This window comes from Schistocerca americana, unplaced genomic scaffold, assembly GCF_021461395.2.
Source record: "Schistocerca americana isolate TAMUIC-IGC-003095 unplaced genomic scaffold, iqSchAmer2.1 HiC_scaffold_116, whole genome shotgun sequence".
NCBI classification, from domain to species: Eukaryota; Metazoa; Arthropoda; class Insecta; order Orthoptera; family Acrididae; genus Schistocerca; species Schistocerca americana.
The window spans coordinates 594,326-619,850 of record NW_025725220.1 but is presented as its reverse complement, the minus strand read 5'-3'; the positions used below and the strand labels follow the sequence as shown (position 1 = coordinate 619,850).

The 25,525-nt window shown below is 54.6% G+C and overlaps 55 non-coding genes across 55 annotated transcripts; 12 read left to right on the top strand and 43 right to left on the bottom strand.

Annotated features, from left to right (window-relative positions):
• Positions 1-150: 150 nt before the first annotated feature.
• Positions 151-222, bottom strand: Trnae-uuc. Its single transcript has one exon. It is a non-coding gene; the product is annotated as a tRNA-Glu (tRNA).
• A 297-nt stretch (positions 223-519) lies between these two features.
• Positions 520-592, bottom strand: Trnam-cau. The gene has a single exon. It is a non-coding gene; the product is annotated as a tRNA-Met (tRNA).
• Positions 593-973: 381 nt separating this feature from the next.
• Trnag-gcc lies at positions 974-1,044 on the bottom strand. Its single transcript has one exon. It is a non-coding gene; the product is annotated as a tRNA-Gly (tRNA).
• A 342-nt stretch (positions 1,045-1,386) lies between these two features.
• Trnag-ucc lies at positions 1,387-1,458 on the top strand. Its single transcript has one exon. It is a non-coding gene; the product is annotated as a tRNA-Gly (tRNA).
• A 593-nt stretch (positions 1,459-2,051) lies between these two features.
• Positions 2,052-2,125, bottom strand: Trnai-aau. Its single transcript has one exon. It is a non-coding gene; the product is annotated as a tRNA-Ile (tRNA).
• Positions 2,126-2,323: 198 nt separating this feature from the next.
• Positions 2,324-2,395, bottom strand: Trnae-uuc. The gene has a single exon. It is a non-coding gene; the product is annotated as a tRNA-Glu (tRNA).
• Positions 2,396-2,692: 297 nt separating this feature from the next.
• Trnam-cau lies at positions 2,693-2,765 on the bottom strand. Its single transcript has one exon. It is a non-coding gene; the product is annotated as a tRNA-Met (tRNA).
• Positions 2,766-3,146: 381 nt separating this feature from the next.
• Positions 3,147-3,217, bottom strand: Trnag-gcc. Its single transcript has one exon. It is a non-coding gene; the product is annotated as a tRNA-Gly (tRNA).
• Positions 3,218-3,559: 342 nt separating this feature from the next.
• Positions 3,560-3,631, top strand: Trnag-ucc. The gene has a single exon. It is a non-coding gene; the product is annotated as a tRNA-Gly (tRNA).
• A 593-nt stretch (positions 3,632-4,224) lies between these two features.
• Positions 4,225-4,298, bottom strand: Trnai-aau. Its single transcript has one exon. It is a non-coding gene; the product is annotated as a tRNA-Ile (tRNA).
• A 198-nt stretch (positions 4,299-4,496) lies between these two features.
• Positions 4,497-4,568, bottom strand: Trnae-uuc. The gene has a single exon. It is a non-coding gene; the product is annotated as a tRNA-Glu (tRNA).
• Positions 4,569-4,865: 297 nt separating this feature from the next.
• Trnam-cau lies at positions 4,866-4,938 on the bottom strand. Its single transcript has one exon. It is a non-coding gene; the product is annotated as a tRNA-Met (tRNA).
• Positions 4,939-5,319: 381 nt separating this feature from the next.
• Positions 5,320-5,390, bottom strand: Trnag-gcc. Its single transcript has one exon. It is a non-coding gene; the product is annotated as a tRNA-Gly (tRNA).
• A 342-nt stretch (positions 5,391-5,732) lies between these two features.
• Trnag-ucc lies at positions 5,733-5,804 on the top strand. Its single transcript has one exon. It is a non-coding gene; the product is annotated as a tRNA-Gly (tRNA).
• A 593-nt stretch (positions 5,805-6,397) lies between these two features.
• Positions 6,398-6,471, bottom strand: Trnai-aau. Its single transcript has one exon. It is a non-coding gene; the product is annotated as a tRNA-Ile (tRNA).
• Positions 6,472-6,669: 198 nt separating this feature from the next.
• On the bottom strand, positions 6,670-6,741 carry Trnae-uuc. The gene has a single exon. It is a non-coding gene; the product is annotated as a tRNA-Glu (tRNA).
• Positions 6,742-7,038: 297 nt separating this feature from the next.
• Trnam-cau lies at positions 7,039-7,111 on the bottom strand. The gene has a single exon. It is a non-coding gene; the product is annotated as a tRNA-Met (tRNA).
• A 381-nt stretch (positions 7,112-7,492) lies between these two features.
• Trnag-gcc lies at positions 7,493-7,563 on the bottom strand. Its single transcript has one exon. It is a non-coding gene; the product is annotated as a tRNA-Gly (tRNA).
• Positions 7,564-7,905: 342 nt separating this feature from the next.
• Positions 7,906-7,977, top strand: Trnag-ucc. The gene has a single exon. It is a non-coding gene; the product is annotated as a tRNA-Gly (tRNA).
• A 593-nt stretch (positions 7,978-8,570) lies between these two features.
• Positions 8,571-8,644, bottom strand: Trnai-aau. Its single transcript has one exon. It is a non-coding gene; the product is annotated as a tRNA-Ile (tRNA).
• A 198-nt stretch (positions 8,645-8,842) lies between these two features.
• On the bottom strand, positions 8,843-8,914 carry Trnae-uuc. The gene has a single exon. It is a non-coding gene; the product is annotated as a tRNA-Glu (tRNA).
• A 297-nt stretch (positions 8,915-9,211) lies between these two features.
• On the bottom strand, positions 9,212-9,284 carry Trnam-cau. The gene has a single exon. It is a non-coding gene; the product is annotated as a tRNA-Met (tRNA).
• Positions 9,285-9,665: 381 nt separating this feature from the next.
• Trnag-gcc lies at positions 9,666-9,736 on the bottom strand. The gene has a single exon. It is a non-coding gene; the product is annotated as a tRNA-Gly (tRNA).
• A 342-nt stretch (positions 9,737-10,078) lies between these two features.
• Positions 10,079-10,150, top strand: Trnag-ucc. Its single transcript has one exon. It is a non-coding gene; the product is annotated as a tRNA-Gly (tRNA).
• Positions 10,151-10,743: 593 nt separating this feature from the next.
• Positions 10,744-10,817, bottom strand: Trnai-aau. Its single transcript has one exon. It is a non-coding gene; the product is annotated as a tRNA-Ile (tRNA).
• Positions 10,818-11,015: 198 nt separating this feature from the next.
• Trnae-uuc lies at positions 11,016-11,087 on the bottom strand. The gene has a single exon. It is a non-coding gene; the product is annotated as a tRNA-Glu (tRNA).
• Positions 11,088-11,838: 751 nt separating this feature from the next.
• On the bottom strand, positions 11,839-11,909 carry Trnag-gcc. The gene has a single exon. It is a non-coding gene; the product is annotated as a tRNA-Gly (tRNA).
• Positions 11,910-12,251: 342 nt separating this feature from the next.
• On the top strand, positions 12,252-12,323 carry Trnag-ucc. Its single transcript has one exon. It is a non-coding gene; the product is annotated as a tRNA-Gly (tRNA).
• Positions 12,324-12,916: 593 nt separating this feature from the next.
• Positions 12,917-12,990, bottom strand: Trnai-aau. Its single transcript has one exon. It is a non-coding gene; the product is annotated as a tRNA-Ile (tRNA).
• A 198-nt stretch (positions 12,991-13,188) lies between these two features.
• Trnae-uuc lies at positions 13,189-13,260 on the bottom strand. The gene has a single exon. It is a non-coding gene; the product is annotated as a tRNA-Glu (tRNA).
• A 751-nt stretch (positions 13,261-14,011) lies between these two features.
• Trnag-gcc lies at positions 14,012-14,082 on the bottom strand. The gene has a single exon. It is a non-coding gene; the product is annotated as a tRNA-Gly (tRNA).
• A 342-nt stretch (positions 14,083-14,424) lies between these two features.
• Positions 14,425-14,496, top strand: Trnag-ucc. The gene has a single exon. It is a non-coding gene; the product is annotated as a tRNA-Gly (tRNA).
• A 593-nt stretch (positions 14,497-15,089) lies between these two features.
• Positions 15,090-15,163, bottom strand: Trnai-aau. Its single transcript has one exon. It is a non-coding gene; the product is annotated as a tRNA-Ile (tRNA).
• A 198-nt stretch (positions 15,164-15,361) lies between these two features.
• Positions 15,362-15,433, bottom strand: Trnae-uuc. The gene has a single exon. It is a non-coding gene; the product is annotated as a tRNA-Glu (tRNA).
• A 751-nt stretch (positions 15,434-16,184) lies between these two features.
• Trnag-gcc lies at positions 16,185-16,255 on the bottom strand. The gene has a single exon. It is a non-coding gene; the product is annotated as a tRNA-Gly (tRNA).
• A 342-nt stretch (positions 16,256-16,597) lies between these two features.
• Trnag-ucc lies at positions 16,598-16,669 on the top strand. Its single transcript has one exon. It is a non-coding gene; the product is annotated as a tRNA-Gly (tRNA).
• A 593-nt stretch (positions 16,670-17,262) lies between these two features.
• On the bottom strand, positions 17,263-17,336 carry Trnai-aau. The gene has a single exon. It is a non-coding gene; the product is annotated as a tRNA-Ile (tRNA).
• Positions 17,337-17,534: 198 nt separating this feature from the next.
• On the bottom strand, positions 17,535-17,606 carry Trnae-uuc. Its single transcript has one exon. It is a non-coding gene; the product is annotated as a tRNA-Glu (tRNA).
• A 751-nt stretch (positions 17,607-18,357) lies between these two features.
• Positions 18,358-18,428, bottom strand: Trnag-gcc. The gene has a single exon. It is a non-coding gene; the product is annotated as a tRNA-Gly (tRNA).
• A 342-nt stretch (positions 18,429-18,770) lies between these two features.
• Trnag-ucc lies at positions 18,771-18,842 on the top strand. Its single transcript has one exon. It is a non-coding gene; the product is annotated as a tRNA-Gly (tRNA).
• Positions 18,843-19,435: 593 nt separating this feature from the next.
• Positions 19,436-19,509, bottom strand: Trnai-aau. The gene has a single exon. It is a non-coding gene; the product is annotated as a tRNA-Ile (tRNA).
• Positions 19,510-19,707: 198 nt separating this feature from the next.
• Trnae-uuc lies at positions 19,708-19,779 on the bottom strand. Its single transcript has one exon. It is a non-coding gene; the product is annotated as a tRNA-Glu (tRNA).
• A 297-nt stretch (positions 19,780-20,076) lies between these two features.
• On the bottom strand, positions 20,077-20,149 carry Trnam-cau. Its single transcript has one exon. It is a non-coding gene; the product is annotated as a tRNA-Met (tRNA).
• A 381-nt stretch (positions 20,150-20,530) lies between these two features.
• On the bottom strand, positions 20,531-20,601 carry Trnag-gcc. Its single transcript has one exon. It is a non-coding gene; the product is annotated as a tRNA-Gly (tRNA).
• A 342-nt stretch (positions 20,602-20,943) lies between these two features.
• Positions 20,944-21,015, top strand: Trnag-ucc. Its single transcript has one exon. It is a non-coding gene; the product is annotated as a tRNA-Gly (tRNA).
• A 593-nt stretch (positions 21,016-21,608) lies between these two features.
• On the bottom strand, positions 21,609-21,682 carry Trnai-aau. Its single transcript has one exon. It is a non-coding gene; the product is annotated as a tRNA-Ile (tRNA).
• A 198-nt stretch (positions 21,683-21,880) lies between these two features.
• On the bottom strand, positions 21,881-21,952 carry Trnae-uuc. Its single transcript has one exon. It is a non-coding gene; the product is annotated as a tRNA-Glu (tRNA).
• A 297-nt stretch (positions 21,953-22,249) lies between these two features.
• Trnam-cau lies at positions 22,250-22,322 on the bottom strand. The gene has a single exon. It is a non-coding gene; the product is annotated as a tRNA-Met (tRNA).
• Positions 22,323-22,703: 381 nt separating this feature from the next.
• Trnag-gcc lies at positions 22,704-22,774 on the bottom strand. The gene has a single exon. It is a non-coding gene; the product is annotated as a tRNA-Gly (tRNA).
• Positions 22,775-23,116: 342 nt separating this feature from the next.
• Positions 23,117-23,188, top strand: Trnag-ucc. The gene has a single exon. It is a non-coding gene; the product is annotated as a tRNA-Gly (tRNA).
• A 593-nt stretch (positions 23,189-23,781) lies between these two features.
• Trnai-aau lies at positions 23,782-23,855 on the bottom strand. Its single transcript has one exon. It is a non-coding gene; the product is annotated as a tRNA-Ile (tRNA).
• A 198-nt stretch (positions 23,856-24,053) lies between these two features.
• Positions 24,054-24,125, bottom strand: Trnae-uuc. The gene has a single exon. It is a non-coding gene; the product is annotated as a tRNA-Glu (tRNA).
• Positions 24,126-24,422: 297 nt separating this feature from the next.
• On the bottom strand, positions 24,423-24,495 carry Trnam-cau. Its single transcript has one exon. It is a non-coding gene; the product is annotated as a tRNA-Met (tRNA).
• A 381-nt stretch (positions 24,496-24,876) lies between these two features.
• On the bottom strand, positions 24,877-24,947 carry Trnag-gcc. Its single transcript has one exon. It is a non-coding gene; the product is annotated as a tRNA-Gly (tRNA).
• Positions 24,948-25,289: 342 nt separating this feature from the next.
• On the top strand, positions 25,290-25,361 carry Trnag-ucc. The gene has a single exon. It is a non-coding gene; the product is annotated as a tRNA-Gly (tRNA).
• Positions 25,362-25,525: the final 164 nt, after the last annotated feature.

Below are 25,525 nucleotides of genomic sequence, written 5' to 3'. Positions count from 1 at the left end.
GCCATACACCATTTCTATGTGCGTCGTGTGTCTGCTTCCCTAGTCTATATTCTGCTGACGGTCACGAAACAGTAGCTATATTGCGAGCAGGACGGGAAACGGCCGCTCGGACAGCTCAAACTTGTCACGATTCGTGTGGAAAAAATTCCGTTCCGGTACCGGGAATCGAACCCGGGCCTCCTGGGTGAAAGCCAGGTATCCTAGCCACTAGACCACACCGGATGTGGCCGTTTCATTCGACCGTTCGTACGGTCGCTTGTCGCATTTCGTGTCGAGTGCCGCGTCGGCGCCCCTCTCTCTTTGCGAGCATCTTTGCACGTACTGACTGGCAAGGCGCGCACCTCAAACGTCGCAGAGCAATGCTTTTGGCTTCATGCTCTGCTGGGAGAAGAGGAAAAGGGAAGCTGTAAGTAGCAATAACAGGAAGTAAACATTTTCCCGCTGAAGCGTTGTGGATAACAAACAAGAAATACGTTGGCGCCCTAGCAACAGCACCACCATCAGTCACAGAAAATTAAACGCCCCGGGTGAGGATCGAACTGACGACCTTAAGATTATGAGACTTACGCGCTGCCTACTGCGCTACCGAGGCACGGGTGAACCGCTTGTCCTGGAAACTGGGTAAATACCCTACCCAATATTAGATGTAGAGACACTGTACTTCCTCGATAACGTGTTCTGTTGCTACACGTGCACTGCCGGCCCAGTTGATTGCGGTGTTGCTGCAGCTGTTGGCAACGATAGGCAGCACTTCTTGTCGTTAAAGTTCAGTGCCTCGGAGGCACCGGGACACAGCAACTTGTGAGGCCAGGTCGACGCTAGTCTGTAGAATATGATGCGAGCGTCCTAGTGGGGACCCGCGAGTGCTGCGTTCTCGGTTCTTCTCAAGGGAATCCAGCTATACATTCTTGTGGATCGTGCATCTCAAGCGCGCAAGCCACGCGGCAGCAATATCGCGGGAAAAGCAAAATGATGCATCGGCCGGGAATCGAACCCGGGCCGCCCGCGTGGCAGGCGAGCATTCTACCACTGAACCACCGATGCTCGAGCCAACGGTAACTAGACGCTGCTTCCCGAGCAGGTGTCTCAAGGGAAAGTGGGACTGCCGTCAAGCGCCGTAGCATTCTGTGGAAAAGATGCTGCAGACGCTGAATCCTGCACTGAACTGCTTAAAAATGCCGCCAGAACGCGGTCCTCTGCGTACTCTTGCGTCGCCGGCGCCCAACTCTTGCCAAAGGATGCGAAATGTGCGCGGATACGCTGTCCGAATGCGTCTGGATGTGCTCCCCTAGCCCGCCTCGAAATGCGCCTGCCAGGTACGATCACCTTCGGCCGCTGCCGACTGGCGGGAAGCCGACACAGCGCGGACGCGCGGCGCTCGCTTGTGCGGTGGTGGTGTAATGGTCAGCATAGTTGCCTTCCAAGCGGTTGATCCGGGTTCGATTCCCGGCCACCGCAGCAGGCTTTTAATTTCGCGTATGAGTACTTTTGCCACGCGCTCTTAAACTATTGTTTTCTCGCCCTCTTACTCGCTGCATACCAGCCCTTAGTGTGTCTCGACTTGTCTCGACTTTGCTCAGCTGACGCGAGAGCTGACGCTCTCAAATCGGCCTATATCAAAACGACAAGCACGAGAAACGACTGAGAGAGGTAAGGAGAGGCGAGGCGATGGACACACAGCACGCCCCCTTCATTTCACGGTGGCGTCTCCCTGACCGAATCGGGCTGTAGCTCCGAAAACAAAGGAGAAACAAAAATAGGAAGTAAAACTGCCAATAGTGCCCTGTGTTCCCATGCGCTCACCCGCCCAAGTACTGACAAGGGCCAAAGTTGTTACGCATCGGCAATCGGACATTTTCTTTCATTTTCTCTTTATCGGTTGAGAACCAGTGTATTCAAGATATTATGGCCATTGCCGAGTGAATGCTGTAGTGCTTCCCGACGAGTCGGGTTCGGATCGTCTGTCAACTTCCACGCAGGGTGATGATCTTTTGGTCATCACACTCGCCAGCTGAGATGGGCGCTGCCTTTTCGCAGTAGTAAAAGAGTAGTGGCCCGTGGGGGGATCGAACCCACGACCTTCGCGTTATTAGCACGACGCTCTAACCAACTGAGCTAACGGGCCTCGGCAGATGCAGTTGCTCAGCCCTACGCTGGAAACAGGTGGCATGAAGCCATACACCATTTCTATGTGCGTCGTGTGTCTGCTTCCCTAGTCTATATTCTGCTGACGGTCACGAAACAGTAGCTATATTGCGAGCAGGACGGGAAACGGCCGCTCGGACAGCTCAAACTTGTCACGATTCGTGTGGAAAAAATTCCGTTCCGGTACCGGGAATCGAACCCGGGCCTCCTGGGTGAAAGCCAGGTATCCTAGCCACTAGACCACACCGGATGTGGCCGTTTCATTCGACCGTTCGTACGGTCGCTTGTCGCATTTCGTGTCGAGTGCCGCGTCGGCGCCCCTCTCTCTTTGCGAGCATCTTTGCACGTACTGACTGGCAAGGCGCGCACCTCAAACGTCGCAGAGCAATGCTTTTGGCTTCATGCTCTGCTGGGAGAAGAGGAAAAGGGAAGCTGTAAGTAGCAATAACAGGAAGTAAACATTTTCCCGCTGAAGCGTTGTGGATAACAAACAAGAAATACGTTGGCGCCCTAGCAACAGCACCACCATCAGTCACAGAAAATTAAACGCCCCGGGTGAGGATCGAACTGACGACCTTAAGATTATGAGACTTACGCGCTGCCTACTGCGCTACCGAGGCACGGGTGAACCGCTTGTCCTGGAAACTGGGTAAATACCCTACCCAATATTAGATGTAGAGACACTGTACTTCCTCGATAACGTGTTCTGTTGCTACACGTGCACTGCCGGCCCAGTTGATTGCGGTGTTGCTGCAGCTGTTGGCAACGATAGGCAGCACTTCTTGTCGTTAAAGTTCAGTGCCTCGGAGGCACCGGGACACAGCAACTTGTGAGGCCAGGTCGACGCTAGTCTGTAGAATATGATGCGAGCGTCCTAGTGGGGACCCGCGAGTGCTGCGTTCTCGGTTCTTCTCAAGGGAATCCAGCTATACATTCTTGTGGATCGTGCATCTCAAGCGCGCAAGCCACGCGGCAGCAATATCGCGGGAAAAGCAAAATGATGCATCGGCCGGGAATCGAACCCGGGCCGCCCGCGTGGCAGGCGAGCATTCTACCACTGAACCACCGATGCTCGAGCCAACGGTAACTAGACGCTGCTTCCCGAGCAGGTGTCTCAAGGGAAAGTGGGACTGCCGTCAAGCGCCGTAGCATTCTGTGGAAAAGATGCTGCAGACGCTGAATCCTGCACTGAACTGCTTAAAAATGCCACCAGAACGCGGTCCTCTGCGTACTCTTGCGTCGCCGGCGCCCAACTCTTGCCAAAGGATGCGAAATGTGCGCGGATACGCTGTCCGAATGCGTCTGGATGTGCTCCCCTAGCCCGCCTCGAAATGCGCCTGCCAGGTACGATCACCTTCGGCCGCTGCCGACTGGCGGGAAGCCGACACAGCGCGGACGCGCGGCGCTCGCTTGTGCGGTGGTGGTGTAATGGTCAGCATAGTTGCCTTCCAAGCGGTTGATCCGGGTTCGATTCCCGGCCACCGCAGCAGGCTTTTAATTTCGCGTATGAGTACTTTTGCCACGCGCTCTTAAACTATTGTTTTCTCGCCCTCTTACTCGCTGCATACCAGCCCTTAGTGTGTCTCGACTTGTCTCGACTTTGCTCAGCTGACGCGAGAGCTGACGCTCTCAAATCGGCCTATATCAAAACGACAAGCACGAGAAACGACTGAGAGAGGTAAGGAGAGGCGAGGCGATGGACACACAGCACGCCCCCTTCATTTCACGGTGGCGTCTCCCTGACCGAATCGGGCTGTAGCTCCGAAAACAAAGGAGAAACAAAAATAGGAAGTAAAACTGCCAATAGTGCCCTGTGTTCCCATGCGCTCACCCGCCCAAGTACTGACAAGGGCCAAAGTTGTTACGCATCGGCAATCGGACATTTTCTTTCATTTTCTCTTTATCGGTTGAGAACCAGTGTATTCAAGATATTATGGCCATTGCCGAGTGAATGCTGTAGTGCTTCCCGACGAGTCGGGTTCGGATCGTCTGTCAACTTCCACGCAGGGTGATGATCTTTTGGTCATCACACTCGCCAGCTGAGATGGGCGCTGCCTTTTCGCAGTAGTAAAAGAGTAGTGGCCCGTGGGGGGATCGAACCCACGACCTTCGCGTTATTAGCACGACGCTCTAACCAACTGAGCTAACGGGCCTCGGCAGATGCAGTTGCTCAGCCCTACGCTGGAAACAGGTGGCATGAAGCCATACACCATTTCTATGTGCGTCGTGTGTCTGCTTCCCTAGTCTATATTCTGCTGACGGTCACGAAACAGTAGCTATATTGCGAGCAGGACGGGAAACGGCCGCTCGGACAGCTCAAACTTGTCACGATTCGTGTGGAAAAAATTCCGTTCCGGTACCGGGAATCGAACCCGGGCCTCCTGGGTGAAAGCCAGGTATCCTAGCCACTAGACCACACCGGATGTGGCCGTTTCATTCGACCGTTCGTACGGTCGCTTGTCGCATTTCGTGTCGAGTGCCGCGTCGGCGCCCCTCTCTCTTTGCGAGCATCTTTGCACGTACTGACTGGCAAGGCGCGCACCTCAAACGTCGCAGAGCAATGCTTTTGGCTTCATGCTCTGCTGGGAGAAGAGGAAAAGGGAAGCTGTAAGTAGCAATAACAGGAAGTAAACATTTTCCCGCTGAAGCGTTGTGGATAACAAACAAGAAATACGTTGGCGCCCTAGCAACAGCACCACCATCAGTCACAGAAAATTAAACGCCCCGGGTGAGGATCGAACTGACGACCTTAAGATTATGAGACTTACGCGCTGCCTACTGCGCTACCGAGGCACGGGTGAACCGCTTGTCCTGGAAACTGGGTAAATACCCTACCCAATATTAGATGTAGAGACACTGTACTTCCTCGATAACGTGTTCTGTTGCTACACGTGCACTGCCGGCCCAGTTGATTGCGGTGTTGCTGCAGCTGTTGGCAACGATAGGCAGCACTTCTTGTCGTTAAAGTTCAGTGCCTCGGAGGCACCGGGACACAGCAACTTGTGAGGCCAGGTCGACGCTAGTCTGTAGAATATGATGCGAGCGTCCTAGTGGGGACCCGCGAGTGCTGCGTTCTCGGTTCTTCTCAAGGGAATCCAGCTATACATTCTTGTGGATCGTGCATCTCAAGCGCGCAAGCCACGCGGCAGCAATATCGCGGGAAAAGCAAAATGATGCATCGGCCGGGAATCGAACCCGGGCCGCCCGCGTGGCAGGCGAGCATTCTACCACTGAACCACCGATGCTCGAGCCAACGGTAACTAGACGCTGCTTCCCGAGCAGGTGTCTCAAGGGAAAGTGGGACTGCCGTCAAGCGCCGTAGCATTCTGTGGAAAAGATGCTGCAGACGCTGAATCCTGCACTGAACTGCTTAAAAATGCCACCAGAACGCGGTCCTCTGCGTACTCTTGCGTCGCCGGCGCCCAACTCTTGCCAAAGGATGCGAAATGTGCGCGGATACGCTGTCCGAATGCGTCTGGATGTGCTCCCCTAGCCCGCCTCGAAATGCGCCTGCCAGGTACGATCACCTTCGGCCGCTGCCGACTGGCGGGAAGCCGACACAGCGCGGACGCGCGGCGCTCGCTTGTGCGGTGGTGGTGTAATGGTCAGCATAGTTGCCTTCCAAGCGGTTGATCCGGGTTCGATTCCCGGCCACCGCAGCAGGCTTTTAATTTCGCGTATGAGTACTTTTGCCACGCGCTCTTAAACTATTGTTTTCTCGCCCTCTTACTCGCTGCATACCAGCCCTTAGTGTGTCTCGACTTGTCTCGACTTTGCTCAGCTGACGCGAGAGCTGACGCTCTCAAATCGGCCTATATCAAAACGACAAGCACGAGAAACGACTGAGAGAGGTAAGGAGAGGCGAGGCGATGGACACACAGCACGCCCCCTTCATTTCACGGTGGCGTCTCCCTGACCGAATCGGGCTGTAGCTCCGAAAACAAAGGAGAAACAAAAATAGGAAGTAAAACTGCCAATAGTGCCCTGTGTTCCCATGCGCTCACCCGCCCAAGTACTGACAAGGGCCAAAGTTGTTACGCATCGGCAATCGGACATTTTCTTTCATTTTCTCTTTATCGGTTGAGAACCAGTGTATTCAAGATATTATGGCCATTGCCGAGTGAATGCTGTAGTGCTTCCCGACGAGTCGGGTTCGGATCGTCTGTCAACTTCCACGCAGGGTGATGATCTTTTGGTCATCACACTCGCCAGCTGAGATGGGCGCTGCCTTTTCGCAGTAGTAAAAGAGTAGTGGCCCGTGGGGGGATCGAACCCACGACCTTCGCGTTATTAGCACGACGCTCTAACCAACTGAGCTAACGGGCCTCGGCAGATGCAGTTGCTCAGCCCTACGCTGGAAACAGGTGGCATGAAGCCATACACCATTTCTATGTGCGTCGTGTGTCTGCTTCCCTAGTCTATATTCTGCTGACGGTCACGAAACAGTAGCTATATTGCGAGCAGGACGGGAAACGGCCGCTCGGACAGCTCAAACTTGTCACGATTCGTGTGGAAAAAATTCCGTTCCGGTACCGGGAATCGAACCCGGGCCTCCTGGGTGAAAGCCAGGTATCCTAGCCACTAGACCACACCGGATGTGGCCGTTTCATTCGACCGTTCGTACGGTCGCTTGTCGCATTTCGTGTCGAGTGCCGCGTCGGCGCCCCTCTCTCTTTGCGAGCATCTTTGCACGTACTGACTGGCAAGGCGCGCACCTCAAACGTCGCAGAGCAATGCTTTTGGCTTCATGCTCTGCTGGGAGAAGAGGAAAAGGGAAGCTGTAAGTAGCAATAACAGGAAGTAAACATTTTCCCGCTGAAGCGTTGTGGATAACAAACAAGAAATACGTTGGCGCCCTAGCAACAGCACCACCATCAGTCACAGAAAATTAAACGCCCCGGGTGAGGATCGAACTGACGACCTTAAGATTATGAGACTTACGCGCTGCCTACTGCGCTACCGAGGCACGGGTGAACCGCTTGTCCTGGAAACTGGGTAAATACCCTACCCAATATTAGATGTAGAGACACTGTACTTCCTCGATAACGTGTTCTGTTGCTACACGTGCACTGCCGGCCCAGTTGATTGCGGTGTTGCTGCAGCTGTTGGCAACGATAGGCAGCACTCCTTGTCGTTAAAGTTCAGTGCCTCGGAGGCACCGGGACACAGCAACTTGTGAGGCCAGGTCGACGCTAGTCTGTAGAATATGATGCGAGCGTCCTAGTGGGGACCCGCGAGTGCTGCGTTCTCGGTTCTTCTCAAGGGAATCCAGCTATACATTCTTGTGGATCGTGCATCTCAAGCGCGCAAGCCACGCGGCAGCAATATCGCGGGAAAAGCAAAATGATGCATCGGCCGGGAATCGAACCCGGGCCGCCCGCGTGGCAGGCGAGCATTCTACCACTGAACCACCGATGCTCGAGCCAACGGTAACTAGACGCTGCTTCCCGAGCAGGTGTCTCAAGGGAAAGTGGGACTGCCGTCAAGCGCCGTAGCATTCTGTGGAAAAGATGCTGCAGACGCTGAATCCTGCACTGAACTGCTTAAAAATGCCGCCAGAACGCGGTCCTCTGCGTACTCTTGCGTCGCCGGCGCCCAACTCTTGCCAAAGGATGCGAAATGTGCGCGGATACGCTGTCCGAATGCGTCTGGATGTGCTCCCCTAGCCCGCCTCGAAATGCGCCTGCCAGGTACGATCACCTTCGGCCGCTGCCGACTGGCGGGAAGCCGACACAGCGCGGACGCGCGGCGCTCGCTTGTGCGGTGGTGGTGTAATGGTCAGCATAGTTGCCTTCCAAGCGGTTGATCCGGGTTCGATTCCCGGCCACCGCAGCAGGCTTTTAATTTCGCGTATGAGTACTTTTGCCACGCGCTCTTAAACTATTGTTTTCTCGCCCTCTTACTCGCTGCATACCAGCCCTTAGTGTGTCTCGACTTGTCTCGACTTTGCTCAGCTGACGCGAGAGCTGACGCTCTCAAATCGGCCTATATCAAAACGACAAGCACGAGAAACGACTGAGAGAGGTAAGGAGAGGCGAGGCGATGGACACACAGCACGCCCCCTTCATTTCACGGTGGCGTCTCCCTGACCGAATCGGGCTGTAGCTCCGAAAACAAAGGAGAAACAAAAATAGGAAGTAAAACTGCCAATAGTGCCCTGTGTTCCCATGCGCTCACCCGCCCAAGTACTGACAAGGGCCAAAGTTGTTACGCATCGGCAATCGGACATTTTCTTTCATTTTCTCTTTATCGGTTGAGAACCAGTGTATTCAAGATATTATGGCCATTGCCGAGTGAATGCTGTAGTGCTTCCCGACGAGTCGGGTTCGGATCGTCTGTCAACTTCCACGCAGGGTGATGATCTTTTGGTCATCACACTCGCCAGCTGAGATGGGCGCTGCCTTTTCGCAGTAGTAAAAGAGTAGTGGCCCGTGGGGGGATCGAACCCACGACCTTCGCGTTATTAGCACGACGCTCTAACCAACTGAGCTAACGGGCCTCGGCAGATGCAGTTGCTCAGCCCTACGCTGGAAACAGGTGGCATGAAGCCATACACCATTTCTATGTGCGTCGTGTGTCTGCTTCCCTAGTCTATATTCTGCTGACGGTCACGAAACAGTAGCTATATTGCGAGCAGGACGGGAAACGGCCGCTCGGACAGCTCAAACTTGTCACGATTCGTGTGGAAAAAATTCCGTTCCGGTACCGGGAATCGAACCCGGGCCTCCTGGGTGAAAGCCAGGTATCCTAGCCACTAGACCACACCGGATGTGGCCGTTTCATTCGACCGTTCGTACGGTCGCTTGTCGCATTTCGTGTCGAGTGCCGCGTCGGCGCCACTCTCTCTTTGCGAGCATCTTTGCACGTACTGACTGGCAAGGCGCGCACCTCAAACGTCGCAGAGCAATGCTTTTGGCTTCATGCTCTGCTGGGAGAAGAGGAAAAGGGAAGCTGTAAGTAGCAATAACAGGAAGTAAACATTTTCCCGCTGAAGCGTTGTGGATAACAAACAAGAAATACGTTGGCGCCCTAGCAACAGCACCACCATCAGTCACAGAAAATTAAACGCCCCGGGTGAGGATCGAACTGACGACCTTAAGATTATGAGACTTACGCGCTGCCTACTGCGCTACCGAGGCACGGGTGAACCGCTTGTCCTGGAAACTGGGTAAATACCCTACCCAATATTAGATGTAGAGACACTGTACTTCCTCGATAACGTGTTCTGTTGCTACACGTGCACTGCCGGCCCAGTTGATTGCGGTGTTGCTGCAGCTGTTGGCAACGATAGGCAGCACTCCTTGTCGTTAAAGTTCAGTGCCTCGGAGGCACCGGGACACAGCAACTTGTGAGGCCAGGTCGACGCTAGTCTGTAGAATATGATGCGAGCGTCCTAGTGGGGACCCGCGAGTGCTGCGTTCTCGGTTCTTCTCAAGGGAATCCAGCTATACATTCTTGTGGATCGTGCATCTCAAGCGCGCAAGCCACGCGGCAGCAATATCGCGGGAAAAGCAAAATGATGCATCGGCCGGGAATCGAACCCGGGCCGCCCGCGTGGCAGGCGAGCATTCTACCACTGAACCACCGATGCTCGAGCCAACGGTAACTAGACGCTGCTTCCCGAGCAGGTGTCTCAAGGGAAAGTGGGACTGCCGTCAAGCGCCGTAGCATTCTGTGGAAAAGATGCTGCAGACGCTGAATCCTGCACTGAACTGCTTAAAAATGCCGCCAGAACGCGGTCCTCTGCGTACTCTTGCGTCGCCGGCGCCCAACTCTTGCCAAAGGATGCGAAATGTGCGCGGATACGCTGTCCGAATGCGTCTGGATGTGCTCCCCTAGCCCGCCTCGAAATGCGCCTGCCAGGTACGATCACCTTCGGCCGCTGCCGACTGGCGGGAAGCCGACACAGCGCGGACGCGCGGCGCTCGCTTGTGCGGTGGTGGTGTAATGGTCAGCATAGTTGCCTTCCAAGCGGTTGATCCGGGTTCGATTCCCGGCCACCGCAGCAGGCTTTTAATTTCGCGTATGAGTACTTTTGCCACGCGCTCTTAAACTATTGTTTTCTCGCCCTCTTACTCGCTGCATACCAGCCCTTAGTGTGTCTCGACTTGTCTCGACTTTGCTCAGCTGACGCGAGAGCTGACGCTCTCAAATCGGCCTATATCAAAACGACAAGCACGAGAAACGACTGAGAGAGGTAAGGAGAGGCGAGGCGATGGACACACAGCACGCCCCCTTCATTTCACGGTGGCGTCTCCCTGACCGAATCGGGCTGTAGCTCCGAAAACAAAGGAGAAACAAAAATAGGAAGTAAAACTGCCAATAGTGCCCTGTGTTCCCATGCGCTCACCCGCCCAAGTACTGACAAGGGCCAAAGTTGTTACGCATCGGCAATCGGACATTTTCTTTCATTTTCTCTTTATCGGTTGAGAACCAGTGTATTCAAGATATTATGGCCATTGCCGAGTGAATGCTGTAGTGCTTCCCGACGAGTCGGGTTCGGATCGTCTGTCAACTTCCACGCAGGGTGATGATCTTTTGGTCATCACACTCGCCAGCTGAGATGGGCGCTGCCTTTTCGCAGTAGTAAAAGAGTAGTGGCCCGTGGGGGGATCGAACCCACGACCTTCGCGTTATTAGCACGACGCTCTAACCAACTGAGCTAACGGGCCTCGGCAGATGCAGTTGCTCAGCCCTACGCTGGAAACAGGTGGCATGAAGCCATACACCATTTCTATGTGCGTCGTGTGTCTGCTTCCCTAGTCTATATTCTGCTGACGGTCACGAAACAGTAGCTATATTGCGAGCAGGACGGGAAACGGCCGCTCGGACAGCTCAAACTTGTCACGATTCGTGTGGAAAAAATTCCGTTCCGGTACCGGGAATCGAACCCGGGCCTCCTGGGTGAAAGCCAGGTATCCTAGCCACTAGACCACACCGGATGTGGCCGTTTCATTCGACCGTTCGTACGGTCGCTTGTCGCATTTCGTGTCGAGTGCCGCGTCGGCGCCCCTCTCTCTTTGCGAGCATCTTTGCACGTACTGACTGGCAAGGCGCGCACCTCAAACGTCGCAGAGCAATGCTTTTGGCTTCATGCTCTGCTGGGAGAAGAGGAAAAGGGAAGCTGTAAGTAGCAATAACAGGAAGTAAACATTTTCCCGCTGAAGCGTTGTGGATAACAAACAAGAAATACGTTGGCGCCCTAGCAACAGCACCACCATCAGTCACAGAAAATTAAACGCCCCGGGTGAGGATCGAACTGACGACCTTAAGATTATGAGACTTAGGCGCTGCCTACTGCGCTACCGAGGCACGGGTGAACCGCTTGTCCTGGAAACTGGGTAAATACCCTACCCAATATTAGATGTAGAGACACTGTACTTCCTCGATAACGTGTTCTGTTGCTACACGTGCACTGCCGGCCCAGTTGATTGCGGTGTTGCTGCAGCTGTTGGCAACGATAGGCAGCACTCCTTGTCGTTAAAGTTCAGTGCCTCGGAGGCACCGGGACACAGCAACTTGTGAGGCCAGGTCGACGCTAGTCTGTAGAATATGATGCGAGCGTCCTAGTGGGGACCCGCGAGTGCTGCGTTCTCGGTTCTTCTCAAGGGAATCCAGCTATACATTCTTGTGGATCGTGCATCTCAAGCGCGCAAGCCACGCGGCAGCAATATCGCGGGAAAAGCAAAATGATGCATCGGCCGGGAATCGAACCCGGGCCGCCCGCGTGGCAGGCGAGCATTCTACCACTGAACCACCGATGCTCGAGCCAACGGTAACTAGACGCTGCTTCCCGAGCAGGTGTCTCAAGGGAAAGTGGGACTGCCGTCAAGCGCCGTAGCATTCTGTGGAAAAGATGCTGCAGACGCTGAATCCTGCACTGAACTGCTTAAAAATGCCGCCAGAACGCGGTCCTCTGCGTACTCTTGCGTCGCCGGCGCCCAACTCTTGCCAAAGGATGCGAAATGTGCGCGGATACGCTGTCCGAATGCGTCTGGATGTGCTCCCCTAGCCCGCCTCGAAATGCGCCTGCCAGGTACGATCACCTTCGGCCGCTGCCGACTGGCGGGAAGCCGACACAGCGCGGACGCGCGGCGCTCGCTTGTGCGGTGGTGGTGTAATGGTCAGCATAGTTGCCTTCCAAGCGGTTGATCCGGGTTCGATTCCCGGCCACCGCAGCAGGCTTTTAATTTCGCGTATGAGTACTTTTGCCACGCGCTCTTAAACTATTGTTTTCTCGCCCTCTTACTCGCTGCATACCAGCCCTTAGTGTGTCTCGACTTGTCTCGACTTTGCTCAGCTGACGCGAGAGCTGACGCTCTCAAATCGGCCTATATCAAAACGACAAGCACGAGAAACGACTGAGAGAGGTAAGGAGAGGCGAGGCGATGGACACACAGCACGCCCCCTTCATTTCACGGTGGCGTCTCCCTGACCGAATCGGGCTGTAGCTCCGAAAACAAAGGAGAAACAAAAATAGGAAGTAAAACTGCCAATAGTGCCCTGTGTTCCCATGCGCTCACCCGCCCAAGTACTGACAAGGGCCAAAGTTGTTACGCATCGGCAATCGGACATTTTCTTTCATTTTCTCTTTATCGGTTGAGAACCAGTGTATTCAAGATATTATGGCCATTGCCGAGTGAATGCTGTAGTGCTTCCCGACGAGTCGGGTTCGGATCGTCTGTCAACTTCCACGCAGGGTGATGATCTTTTGGTCATCACACTCGCCAGCTGAGATGGGCGCTGCCTTTTCGCAGTAGTAAAAGAGTAGTGGTCCGTGGGGGGATCGAACCCACGACCTTCGCGTTATTAGCACGACGCTCTAACCAACTGAGCTAACGGGCCTCGGCAGATGCAGTTGCTCAGCCCTACGCTGGAAACAGGTGGCATGAAGCCATACACCATTTCTATGTGCGTCGTGTGTCTGCTTCCCTAGTCTATATTCTGCTGACGGTCACGAAACAGTAGCTATATTGCGAGCAGGACGGGAAACGGCCGCTCGGACAGCTCAAACTTGTCACGATTCGTGTGGAAAAAATTCCGTTCCGGTACCGGGAATCGAACCCGGGCCTCCTGGGTGAAAGCCAGGTATCCTAGCCACTAGACCACACCGGATGTGGCCGTTTCATTCGACCGTTCGTACGGTCGCTTGTCGCATTTCGTGTCGAGTGCCGCGTCGGCGCCCCTCTCTCTTTGCGAGCATCTTTGCACGTACTGACTGGCAAGGCGCGCACCTCAAACGTCGCAGAGCAATGCTTTTGGCTTCATGCTCTGCTGGGAGAAGAGGAAAAGGGAAGCTGTAAGTAGCAATAACAGGAAGTAAACATTTTCCCGCTGAAGCGTTGTGGATAACAAACAAGAAATACGTTGGCGCCCTAGCAACAGCACCACCATCAGTCACAGAAAATTAAACGCCCCGGGTGAGGATCGAACTGACGACCTTAAGATTATGAGACTTAGGCGCTGCCTACTGCGCTACCGAGGCACGGGTGAACCGCTTGTCCTGGAAACTGGGTAAATACCCTACCCAATATTAGATGTAGAGACACTGTACTTCCTCGATAACGTGTTCTGTTGCTACACGTGCACTGCCGGCCCAGTTGATTGCGGTGTTGCTGCAGCTGTTGGCAACGATAGGCAGCACTCCTTGTCGTTAAAGTTCAGTGCCTCGGAGGCACCGGGACACAGCAACTTGTGAGGCCAGGTCGACGCTAGTCTGTAGAATATGATGCGAGCGTCCTAGTGGGGACCCGCGAGTGCTGCGTTCTCGGTTCTTCTCAAGGGAATCCAGCTATACATTCTTGTGGATCGTGCATCTCAAGCGCGCAAGCCACGCGGCAGCAATATCGCGGGAAAAGCAAAATGATGCATCGGCCGGGAATCGAACCCGGGCCGCCCGCGTGGCAGGCGAGCATTCTACCACTGAACCACCGATGCTCGAGCCAACGGTAACTAGACGCTGCTTCCCGAGCAGGTGTCTCAAGGGAAAGTGGGACTGCCGTCAAGCGCCGTAGCATTCTGTGGAAAAGATGCTGCAGACGCTGAATCCTGCACTGAACTGCTTAAAAATGCCGCCAGAACGCGGTCCTCTGCGTACTCTTGCGTCGCCGGCGCCCAACTCTTGCCAAAGGATGCGAAATGTGCGCGGATACGCTGTCCGAATGCGTCTGGATGTGCTCCCCTAGCCCGCCTCGAAATGCGCCTGCCAGGTACGATCACCTTCGGCCGCTGCCGACTGGCGGGAAGCCGACACAGCGCGGACGCGCGGCGCTCGCTTGTGCGGTGGTGGTGTAATGGTCAGCATAGTTGCCTTCCAAGCGGTTGATCCGGGTTCGATTCCCGGCCACCGCAGCAGGCTTTTAATTTCGCGTATGAGTACTTTTGCCACGCGCTCTTAAACTATTGTTTTCTCGCCCTCTTACTCGCTGCATACCAGCCCTTAGTGTGTCTCGACTTGTCTCGACTTTGCTCAGCTGACGCGAGAGCTGACGCTCTCAAATCGGCCTATATCAAAACGACAAGCACGAGAAACGACTGAGAGAGGTAAGGAGAGGCGAGGCGATGGACACACAGCACGCCCCCTTCATTTCACGGTGGCGTCTCCCTGACCGAATCGGGCTGTAGCTCCGAAAACAAAGGAGAAACAAAAATAGGAAGTAAAACTGCCAATAGTGCCCTGTGTTCCCATGCGCTCACCCGCCCAAGTACTGACAAGGGCCAAAGTTGTTACGCATCGGCAATCGGACATTTTCTTTCATTTTCTCTTTATCGGTTGAGAACCAGTGTATTCAAGATATTATGGCCATTGCCGAGTGAATGCTGTAGTGCTTCCCGACGAGTCGGGTTCGGATCGTCTGTCAACTTCCACGCAGGGTGATGATCTTTTGGTCATCACACTCGCCAGCTGAGATGGGCGCTGCCTTTTCGCAGTAGTAAAAGAGTAGTGGTCCGTGGGGGGATCGAACCCACGACCTTCGCGTTATTAGCACGACGCTCTAACCAACTGAGCTAACGGGCCTCGGCAGATGCAGTTGCTCAGCCCTACGCTGGAAACAGGTGGCATGAAGCCATACACCATTTCTATGTGCGTCGTGTGTCTGCTTCCCTAGTCTATATTCTGCTGACGGTCACGAAACAGTAGCTATATTGCGAGCAGGACGGGAAACGGCCGCTCGGACAGCTCAAACTTGTCACGATTCGTGTGGAAAAAATTCCGTTCCGGTACCGGGAATCGAACCCGGGCCTCCTGGGTGAAAGCCAGGTATCCTAGCCACTAGACCACACCGGATGTGGCCGTTTCATTCGACCGTTCGTACGGTCGCTTGTCGCATTTCGTGTCGAGTGCCGCGTCGGCGCCCCTCTCTCTTTGCGAGCATCTTTGCACGTACTGACTGGCAAGGCGCGCACCTCAAACGTCGCAGAGCAATGCTTTTGGCTTCATGCTCTGCTGGGAGAAGAGGAAAAGGGAAGCTGTAAGTAGCAATAACAGGAAGTAAACATTTTCCCGCTGAAGCGTTGTGGATAACAAACAAGAAATACGTTGGCGCCCTAGCAACAGCACCACCATCAGTCACAGAAAATTAAACGCCCCGGGTGAGGATCGAACTGACGACCTTAAGATTATGAGACTTAGGCGCTGCCTACTGCGCTACCGAGGCACGGGTGAACCGCTTGTCCTGGAAACTGGGTAAATACCCTACCCAATATTAGATGTAGAGACACTGTACTTCCTCGATAACGTGTTCTGTTGCTACACGTGCACTGCCGGCCCAGTTGATTGCGGTGTTGCTGCAGCTGTTGGCAACGATAGGCAGCACTCCTTGTCGTTAAAGTTCAGTGCCTCGGAGGCACCGGGACACAGCAACTTGTGAGGCCAGGTCGACGCTAGTCTGTAGAATATGATGCGAGCGTCCTAGTGGGGACCCGCGAGTGCTGCGTTCTCGGTTCTTCTCAAGGGAATCCAGCTATACATTCTTGTGGATCGTGCATCTCAAGCGCGCAAGCCACGCGGCAGCAATATCGCGGGAAAAGCAAAATGATGCATCGGCCGGGAATCGAACCCGGGCCGCCCGCGTGGCAGGCGAGCATTCTACCACTGAACCACCGATGCTCGAGCCAACGGTAACTAGACGCTGCTTCCCGAGCAGGTGTCTCAAGGGAAAGTGGGACTGCCGTCAAGCGCCGTAGCATTCTGTGGAAAAGATGCTGCAGACGCTGAATCCTGCACTGAACTGCTTAAAAATGCCGCCAGAACGCGGTCCTCTGCGTACTCTTGCGTCGCCGGCGCCCAACTCTTGCCAAAGGATGCGAAATGTGCGCGGATACGCTGTCCGAATGCGTCTGGATGTGCTCCCCTAGCCCGCCTCGAAATGCGCCTGCCAGGTACGATCACCTTCGGCCGCTGCCGACTGGCGGGAAGCCGACACAGCGCGGACGCGCGGCGCTCGCTTGTGCGGTGGTGGTGTAATGGTCAGCATAGTTGCCTTCCAAGCGGTTGATCCGGGTTCGATTCCCGGCCACCGCAGCAGGCTTTTAATTTCGCGTATGAGTACTTTTGCCACGCGCTCTTAAACTATTGTTTTCTCGCCCTCTTACTCGCTGCATACCAGCCCTTAGTGTGTCTCGACTTGTCTCGACTTTGCTCAGCTGACGCGAGAGCTGACGCTCTCAAATCGGCCTATATCAAAACGACAAGCACGAGAAACGACTGAGAGAGGTAAGGAGAGGCGAGGCGATGGACACACAGCACGCCCCCTTCATTTCACGGTGGCGTCTCCCTGACCGAATCGGGCTGTAGCTCCGAAAACAAAGGAGAAACAAAAATAGGAAGTAAAACTGCCAATAGTGCCCTGTGTTCCCATGCGCTCACCCGCCCAAGTACTGACAAGGGCCAAAGTTGTTACGCATCGGCAATCGGACATTTTCTTTCATTTTCTCTTTATCGGTTGAGAACCAGTGTATTCAAGATATTATGGCCATTGCCGAGTGAATGCTGTAGTGCTTCCCGACGAGTCGGGTTCGGATCGTCTGTCAACTTCCACGCAGGGTGATGATCTTTTGGTCATCACACTCGCCAGCTGAGATGGGCGCTGCCTTTTCGCAGTAGTAAAAGAGTAGTGGCCCGTGGGGGGATCGAACCCACGACCTTCGCGTTATTAGCACGACGCTCTAACCAACTGAGCTAACGGGCCTCGGCAGATGCAGTTGCTCAGCCCTACGCTGGAAACAGGTGGCATGAAGCCATACACCATTTCTATGTGCGTCGTGTGTCTGCTTCCCTAGTCTATATTCTGCTGACGGTCACGAAACAGTAGCTATATTGCGAGCAGGACGGGAAACGGCCGCTCGGACAGCTCAAACTTGTCACGATTCGTGTGGAAAAAATTCCGTTCCGGTACCGGGAATCGAACCCGGGCCTCCTGGGTGAAAGCCAGGTATCCTAGCCACTAGACCACACCGGATGTGGCCGTTTCATTCGACCGTTCGTACGGTCGCTTGTCGCATTTCGTGTCGAGTGCCGCGTCGGCGCCCCTCTCTCTTTGCGAGCATCTTTGCACGTACTGACTGGCAAGGCGCGCACCTCAAACGTCGCAGAGCAATGCTTTTGGCTTCATGCTCTGCTGGGAGAAGAGGAAAAGGGAAGCTGTAAGTAGCAATAACAGGAAGTAAACATTTTCCCGCTGAAGCGTTGTGGATAACAAACAAGAAATACGTTGGCGCCCTAGCAACAGCACCACCATCAGTCACAGAAAATTAAACGCCCCGGGTGAGGATCGAACTGACGACCTTAAGATTATGAGACTTAGGCGCTGCCTACTGCGCTACCGAGGCACGGGTGAACCGCTTGTCCTGGAAACTGGGTAAATACCCTACCCAATATTAGATGTAGAGACACTGTACTTCCTCGATAACGTGTTCTGTTGCTACACGTGCACTGCCGGCCCAGTTGATTGCGGTGTTGCTGCAGCTGTTGGCAACGATAGGCAGCACTCCTTGTCGTTAAAGTTCAGTGCCTCGGAGGCACCGGGACACAGCAACTTGTGAGGCCAGGTCGACGCTAGTCTGTAGAATATGATGCGAGCGTCCTAGTGGGGACCCGCGAGTGCTGCGTTCTCGGTTCTTCTCAAGGGAATCCAGCTATACATTCTTGTGGATCGTGCATCTCAAGCGCGCAAGCCACGCGGCAGCAATATCGCGGGAAAAGCAAAATGATGCATCGGCCGGGAATCGAACCCGGGCCGCCCGCGTGGCAGGCGAGCATTCTACCACTGAACCACCGATGCTCGAGCCAACGGTAACTAGACGCTGCTTCCCGAGCAGGTGTCTCAAGGGAAAGTGGGACTGCCGTCAAGCGCCGTAGCATTCTGTGGAAAAGATGCTGCAGACGCTGAATCCTGCACTGAACTGCTTAAAAATGCCGCCAGAACGCGGTCCTCTGCGTACTCTTGCGTCGCCGGCGCCCAACTCTTGCCAAAGGATGCGAAATGTGCGCGGATACGCTGTCCGAATGCGTCTGGATGTGCTCCCCTAGCCCGCCTCGAAATGCGCCTGCCAGGTACGATCACCTTCGGCCGCTGCCGACTGGCGGGAAGCCGACACAGCGCGGACGCGCGGCGCTCGCTTGTGCGGTGGTGGTGTAATGGTCAGCATAGTTGCCTTCCAAGCGGTTGATCCGGGTTCGATTCCCGGCCACCGCAGCAGGCTTTTAATTTCGCGTATGAGTACTTTTGCCACGCGCTCTTAAACTATTGTTTTCTCGCCCTCTTACTCGCTGCATACCAGCCCTTAGTGTGTCTCGACTTGTCTCGACTTTGCTCAGCTGACGCGAGAGCTGACGCTCTCAAATCGGCCTATATCAAAACGACAAGCACGAGAAACGACTGAGAGAGGTAAGGAGAGGCGAGGCGATGGACACACAGCACGCCCCCTTCATTTCACGGTGGCGTCTCCCTGACCGAATCGGGCTGTAGCTCCGAAAACAAAGGAGAAACAAAAATAGGAAGTAAAACTGCCAATAGTGCCCTGTGTTCCCATGCGCTCACCCGCCCAAGTACTGACAAGGGCCAAAGTTGTTACGCATCGGCAATCGGACATTTTCTTTCATTTTCTCTTTATCGGTTGAGAACCAGTGTATTCAAGATATTATGGCCATTGCCGAGTGAATGCTGTAGTGCTTCCCGACGAGTCGGGTTCGGATCGTCTGTCAACTTCCACGCAGGGTGATGATCTTTTGGTCATCACACTCGCCAGCTGAGATGGGCGCTGCCTTTTCGCAGTAGTAAAAGAGTAGTGGCCCGTGGGGGGATCGAACCCACGACCTTCGCGTTATTAGCACGACGCTCTAACCAACTGAGCTAACGGGCCTCGGCAGATGCAGTTGCTCAGCCCTACGCTGGAAACAGGTGGCATGAAGCCATACACCATTTCTATGTGCGTCGTGTGTCTGCTTCCCTAGTCTATATTCTGCTGACGGTCACGAAACAGTAGCTATATTGCGAGCAGGACGGGAAACGGCCGCTCGGACAGCTCAAACTTGTCACGATTCGTGTGGAAAAAATTCCGTTCCGGTACCGGGAATCGAACCCGGGCCTCCTGGGTGAAAGCCAGGTATCCTAGCCACTAGACCACACCGGATGTGGCCGTTTCATTCGACCGTTCGTACGGTCGCTTGTCGCATTTCGTGTCGAGTGCCGCGTCGGCGCCCCTCTCTCTTTGCGAGCATCTTTGCACGTACTGACTGGCAAGGCGCGCACCTCAAACGTCGCAGAGCAATGCTTTTGGCTTCATGCTCTGCTGGGAGAAGAGGAAAAGGGAAGCTGTAAGTAGCAATAACAGGAAGTAAACATTTTCCCGCTGAAGCGTTGTGGATAACAAACAAGAAATACGTTGGCGCCCTAGCAACAGCACCACCATCAGTCACAGAAAATTAAACGCCCCGGGTGAGGATCGAACTGACGACCTTAAGATTATGAGACTTACGCGCTGCCTACTGCGCTACCGAGGCACGGGTGAACCGCTTGTCCTGGAAACTGGGTAAATACCCTACCCAATATTAGATGTAGAGACACTGTACTTCCTCGATAACGTGTTCTGTTGCTACACGTGCACTGCCGGCCCAGTTGATTGCGGTGTTGCTGCAGCTGTTGGCAACGATAGGCAGCACTCCTTGTCGTTAAAGTTCAGTGCCTCGGAGGCACCGGGACACAGCAACTTGTGAGGCCAGGTCGACGCTAGTCTGTAGAATATGATGCGAGCGTCCTAGTGGGGACCCGCGAGTGCTGCGTTCTCGGTTCTTCTCAAGGGAATCCAGCTATACATTCTTGTGGATCGTGCATCTCAAGCGCGCAAGCCACGCGGCAGCAATATCGCGGGAAAAGCAAAATGATGCATCGGCCGGGAATCGAACCCGGGCCGCCCGCGTGGCAGGCGAGCATTCTACCACTGAACCACCGATGCTCGAGCCAACGGTAACTAGACGCTGCTTCCCGAGCAGGTGTCTCAAGGGAAAGTGGGACTGCCGTCAAGCGCCGTAGCATTCTGTGGAAAAGATGCTGCAGACGCTGAATCCTGCACTGAACTGCTTAAAAATGCCGCCAGAACGCGGTCCTCTGCGTACTCTTGCGTCGCCGGCGCCCAACTCTTGCCAAAGGATGCGAAATGTGCGCGGATACGCTGTCCGAATGCGTCTGGATGTGCTCCCCTAGCCCGCCTCGAAATGCGCCTGCCAGGTACGATCACCTTCGGCCGCTGCCGACTGGCGGGAAGCCGACACAGCGCGGACGCGCGGCGCTCGCTTGTGCGGTGGTGGTGTAATGGTCAGCATAGTTGCCTTCCAAGCGGTTGATCCGGGTTCGATTCCCGGCCACCGCAGCAGGCTTTTAATTTCGCGTATGAGTACTTTTGCCACGCGCTCTTAAACTATTGTTTTCTCGCCCTCTTACTCGCTGCATACCAGCCCTTAGTGTGTCTCGACTTGTCTCGACTTTGCTCAGCTGACGCGAGAGCTGACGCTCTCAAATCGGCCTATATCAAAACGACAAGCACGAGAAACGACTGAGAGAGGTAAGGAGAGGCGAGGCGATGGACACACAGCACGCCCCCTTCATTTCACGGTGGCGTCTCCCTGACCGAATCGGGCTGTAGCTCCGAAAACAAAGGAGAAACAAAAATAGGAAGTAAAACTGCCAATAGTGCCCTGTGTTCCCATGCGCTCACCCGCCCAAGTACTGACAAGGGCCAAAGTTGTTACGCATCGGCAATCGGACATTTTCTTTCATTTTCTCTTTATCGGTTGAGAACCAGTGTATTCAAGATATTATGGCCATTGCCGAGTGAATGCTGTAGTGCTTCCCGACGAGTCGGGTTCGGATCGTCTGTCAACTTCCACGCAGGGTGATGATCTTTTGGTCATCACACTCGCCAGCTGAGATGGGCGCTGCCTTTTCGCAGTAGTAAAAGAGTAGTGGCCCGTGGGGGGATCGAACCCACGACCTTCGCGTTATTAGCACGACGCTCTAACCAACTGAGCTAACGGGCCTCGGCAGATGCAGTTGCTCAGCCCTACGCTGGAAACAGGTGGCATGAAGCCATACACCATTTCTATGTGCGTCGTGTGTCTGCTTCCCTAGTCTATATTCTGCTGACGGTCACGAAACAGTAGCTATATTGCGAGCAGGACGGGAAACGGCCGCTCGGACAGCTCAAACTTGTCACGATTCGTGTGGAAAAAATTCCGTTCCGGTACCGGGAATCGAACCCGGGCCTCCTGGGTGAAAGCCAGGTATCCTAGCCACTAGACCACACCGGATGTGGCCGTTTCATTCGACCGTTCGTACGGTCGCTTGTCGCATTTCGTGTCGAGTGCCGCGTCGGCGCCCCTCTCTCTTTGCGAGCATCTTTGCACGTACTGACTGGCAAGGCGCGCACCTCAAACGTCGCAGAGCAATGCTTTTGGCTTCATGCTCTGCTGGGAGAAGAGGAAAAGGGAAGCTGTAAGTAGCAATAACAGGAAGTAAACATTTTCCCGCTGAAGCGTTGTGGATAACAAACAAGAAATACGTTGGCGCCCTAGCAACAGCACCACCATCAGTCACAGAAAATTAAACGCCCCGGGTGAGGATCGAACTGACGACCTTAAGATTATGAGACTTACGCGCTGCCTACTGCGCTACCGAGGCACGGGTGAACCGCTTGTCCTGGAAACTGGGTAAATACCCTACCCAATATTAGATGTAGAGACACTGTACTTCCTCGATAACGTGTTCTGTTGCTACACGTGCACTGCCGGCCCAGTTGATTGCGGTGTTGCTGCAGCTGTTGGCAACGATAGGCAGCACTCCTTGTCGTTAAAGTTCAGTGCCTCGGAGGCACCGGGACACAGCAACTTGTGAGGCCAGGTCGACGCTAGTCTGTAGAATATGATGCGAGCGTCCTAGTGGGGACCCGCGAGTGCTGCGTTCTCGGTTCTTCTCAAGGGAATCCAGCTATACATTCTTGTGGATCGTGCATCTCAAGCGCGCAAGCCACGCGGCAGCAATATCGCGGGAAAAGCAAAATGATGCATCGGCCGCGAATCGAACCCGGGCCGCCCGCGTGGCAGGCGAGCATTCTACCACTGAACCACCGATGCTCGAGCCAACGGTAACTAGACGCTGCTTCCCGAGCAGGTGTCTCAAGGGAAAGTGGGACTGCCGTCAAGCGCCGTAGCATTCTGTGGAAAAGATGCTGCAGACGCTGAATCCTGCACTGAACTGCTTAAAAATGCCGCCAGAACGCGGTCCTCTGCGTACTCTTGCGTCGCCGGCGCCCAACTCTTGCCAAAGGATGCGAAATGTGCGCGGATACGCTGTCCGAATGCGTCTGGATGTGCTCCCCTAGCCCGCCTCGAAATGCGCCTGCCAGGTACGATCACCTTCGGCCGCTGCCGACTGGCGGGAAGCCGACACAGCGCGGACGCGCGGCGCTCGCTTGTGCGGTGGTGGTGTAATGGTCAGCATAGTTGCCTTCCAAGCGGTTGATCCGGGTTCGATTCCCGGCCACCGCAGCAGGCTTTTAATTTCGCGTATGAGTACTTTTGCCACGCGCTCTTAAACTATTGTTTTCTCGCCCTCTTACTCGCTGCATACCAGCCCTTAGTGTGTCTCGACTTGTCTCGACTTTGCTCAGCTGACGCGAGAGCTGACGCTCTCAAATCGGCCTATATCAAAACGACAAGCACGAGAAACGACTGAGAGAGGTAAGGAGAGGCGAGGCGATGGACACACAGCACGCCCCCTTCATTTCACGGTGGCGTCTCCCTGACCGAATCGGGCTGTAGCTCCGAAAACAAAGGAGAAACAAAAATAGGAAGTAAAACTGCCAATAGTGCCCTGTGTTCCCATGCGCTCACCCGCCCAAGTACTGACAAGGGCCAAAGTTGTTACGCATCGGCAATCGGACATTTTCTTTCATTTTCTCTTTATCGGTTGAGAACCAGTGTATTCAAGATATTATGGCCATTGCCGAGTGAATGCTGTAGTGCTTCCCGACGAGTCGGGTTCGGATCGTCTGTCAACTTCCACGCAGGGTGATGATCTTTTGGTCATCACACTCGCCAGCTGAGATGGGCGCTGCCTTTTCGCAGTAGTAAAAGAGTAGTGGCCCGTGGGGGGATCGAACCCACGACCTTCGCGTTATTAGCACGACGCTCTAACCAACTGAGCTAACGGGCCTCGGCAGATGCAGTTGCTCAGCCCTACGCTGGAAACAGGTGGCATGAAGCCATACACCATTTCTATGTGCGTCGTGTGTCTGCTTCCCTAGTCTATATTCTGCTGACGGTCACGAAACAGTAGCTATATTGCGAGCAGGACGGGAAACGGCCGCTCGGACAGCTCAAACTTGTCACGATTCGTGTGGAAAAAATTCCGTTCCGGTACCGGGAATCGAACCCGGGCCTCCTGGGTGAAAGCCAGGTATCCTAGCCACTAGACCACACCGGATGTGGCCGTTTCATTCGACCGTTCGTACGGTCGCTTGTCGCATTTCGTGTCGAGTGCCGCGTCGGCGCCCCTCTCTCTTTGCGAGCATCTTTGCACGTACTGACTGGCAAGGCGCGCACCTCAAACGTCGCAGAGCAATGCTTTTGGCTTCATGCTCTGCTGGGAGAAGAGGAAAAGGGAAGCTGTAAGTAGCAATAACAGGAAGTAAACATTTTCCCGCTGAAGCGTTGTGGATAACAAACAAGAAATACGTTGGCGCCCTAGCAACAGCACCACCATCAGTCACAGAAAATTAAACGCCCCGGGTGAGGATCGAACTGACGACCTTAAGATTATGAGACTTACGCGCTGCCTACTGCGCTACCGAGGCACGGGTGAACCGCTTGTCCTGGAAACTGGGTAAATACCCTACCCAATATTAGATGTAGAGACACTGTACTTCCTCGATAACGTGTTCTGTTGCTACACGTGCACTGCCGGCCCAGTTGATTGCGGTGTTGCTGCAGCTGTTGGCAACGATAGGCAGCACTCCTTGTCGTTAAAGTTCAGTGCCTCGGAGGCACCGGGACACAGCAACTTGTGAGGCCAGGTCGACGCTAGTCTGTAGAATATGATGCGAGCGTCCTAGTGGGGACCCGCGAGTGCTGCGTTCTCGGTTCTTCTCAAGGGAATCCAGCTATACATTCTTGTGGATCGTGCATCTCAAGCGCGCAAGCCACGCGGCAGCAATATCGCGGGAAAAGCAAAATGATGCATCGGCCGGGAATCGAACCCGGGCCGCCCGCGTGGCAGGCGAGCGTTCTACCACTGAACCACCGATGCTCGAGCCAACGGTAACTAGACGCTGCTTCCCGAGCAGGTGTCTCAAGGGAAAGTGGGACTGCCGTCAAGCGCCGTAGCATTCTGTGGAAAAGATGCTGCAGACGCTGAATCCTGCACTGAACTGCTTAAAAATGCCGCCAGAACGCGGTCCTCTGCGTACTCTTGCGTCGCCGGCGCCCAACTCTTGCCAAAGGATGCGAAATGTGCGCGGATACGCTGTCCGAATGCGTCTGGATGTGCTCCCCTAGCCCGCCTCGAAATGCGCCTGCCAGGTACGATCACCTTCGGCCGCTGCCGACTGGCGGGAAGCCGACACAGCGCGGACGCGCGGCGCTCGCTTGTGCGGTGGTGGTGTAATGGTCAGCATAGTTGCCTTCCAAGCGGTTGATCCGGGTTCGATTCCCGGCCACCGCAGCAGGCTTTTAATTTCGCGTATGAGTACTTTTGCCACGCGCTCTTAAACTATTGTTTTCTCGCCCTCTTACTCGCTGCATACCAGCCCTTAGTGTGTCTCGACTTGTCTCGACTTTGCTCAGCTGACGCGAGAGCTGACGCTCTCAAATCGGCCTATATCAAAA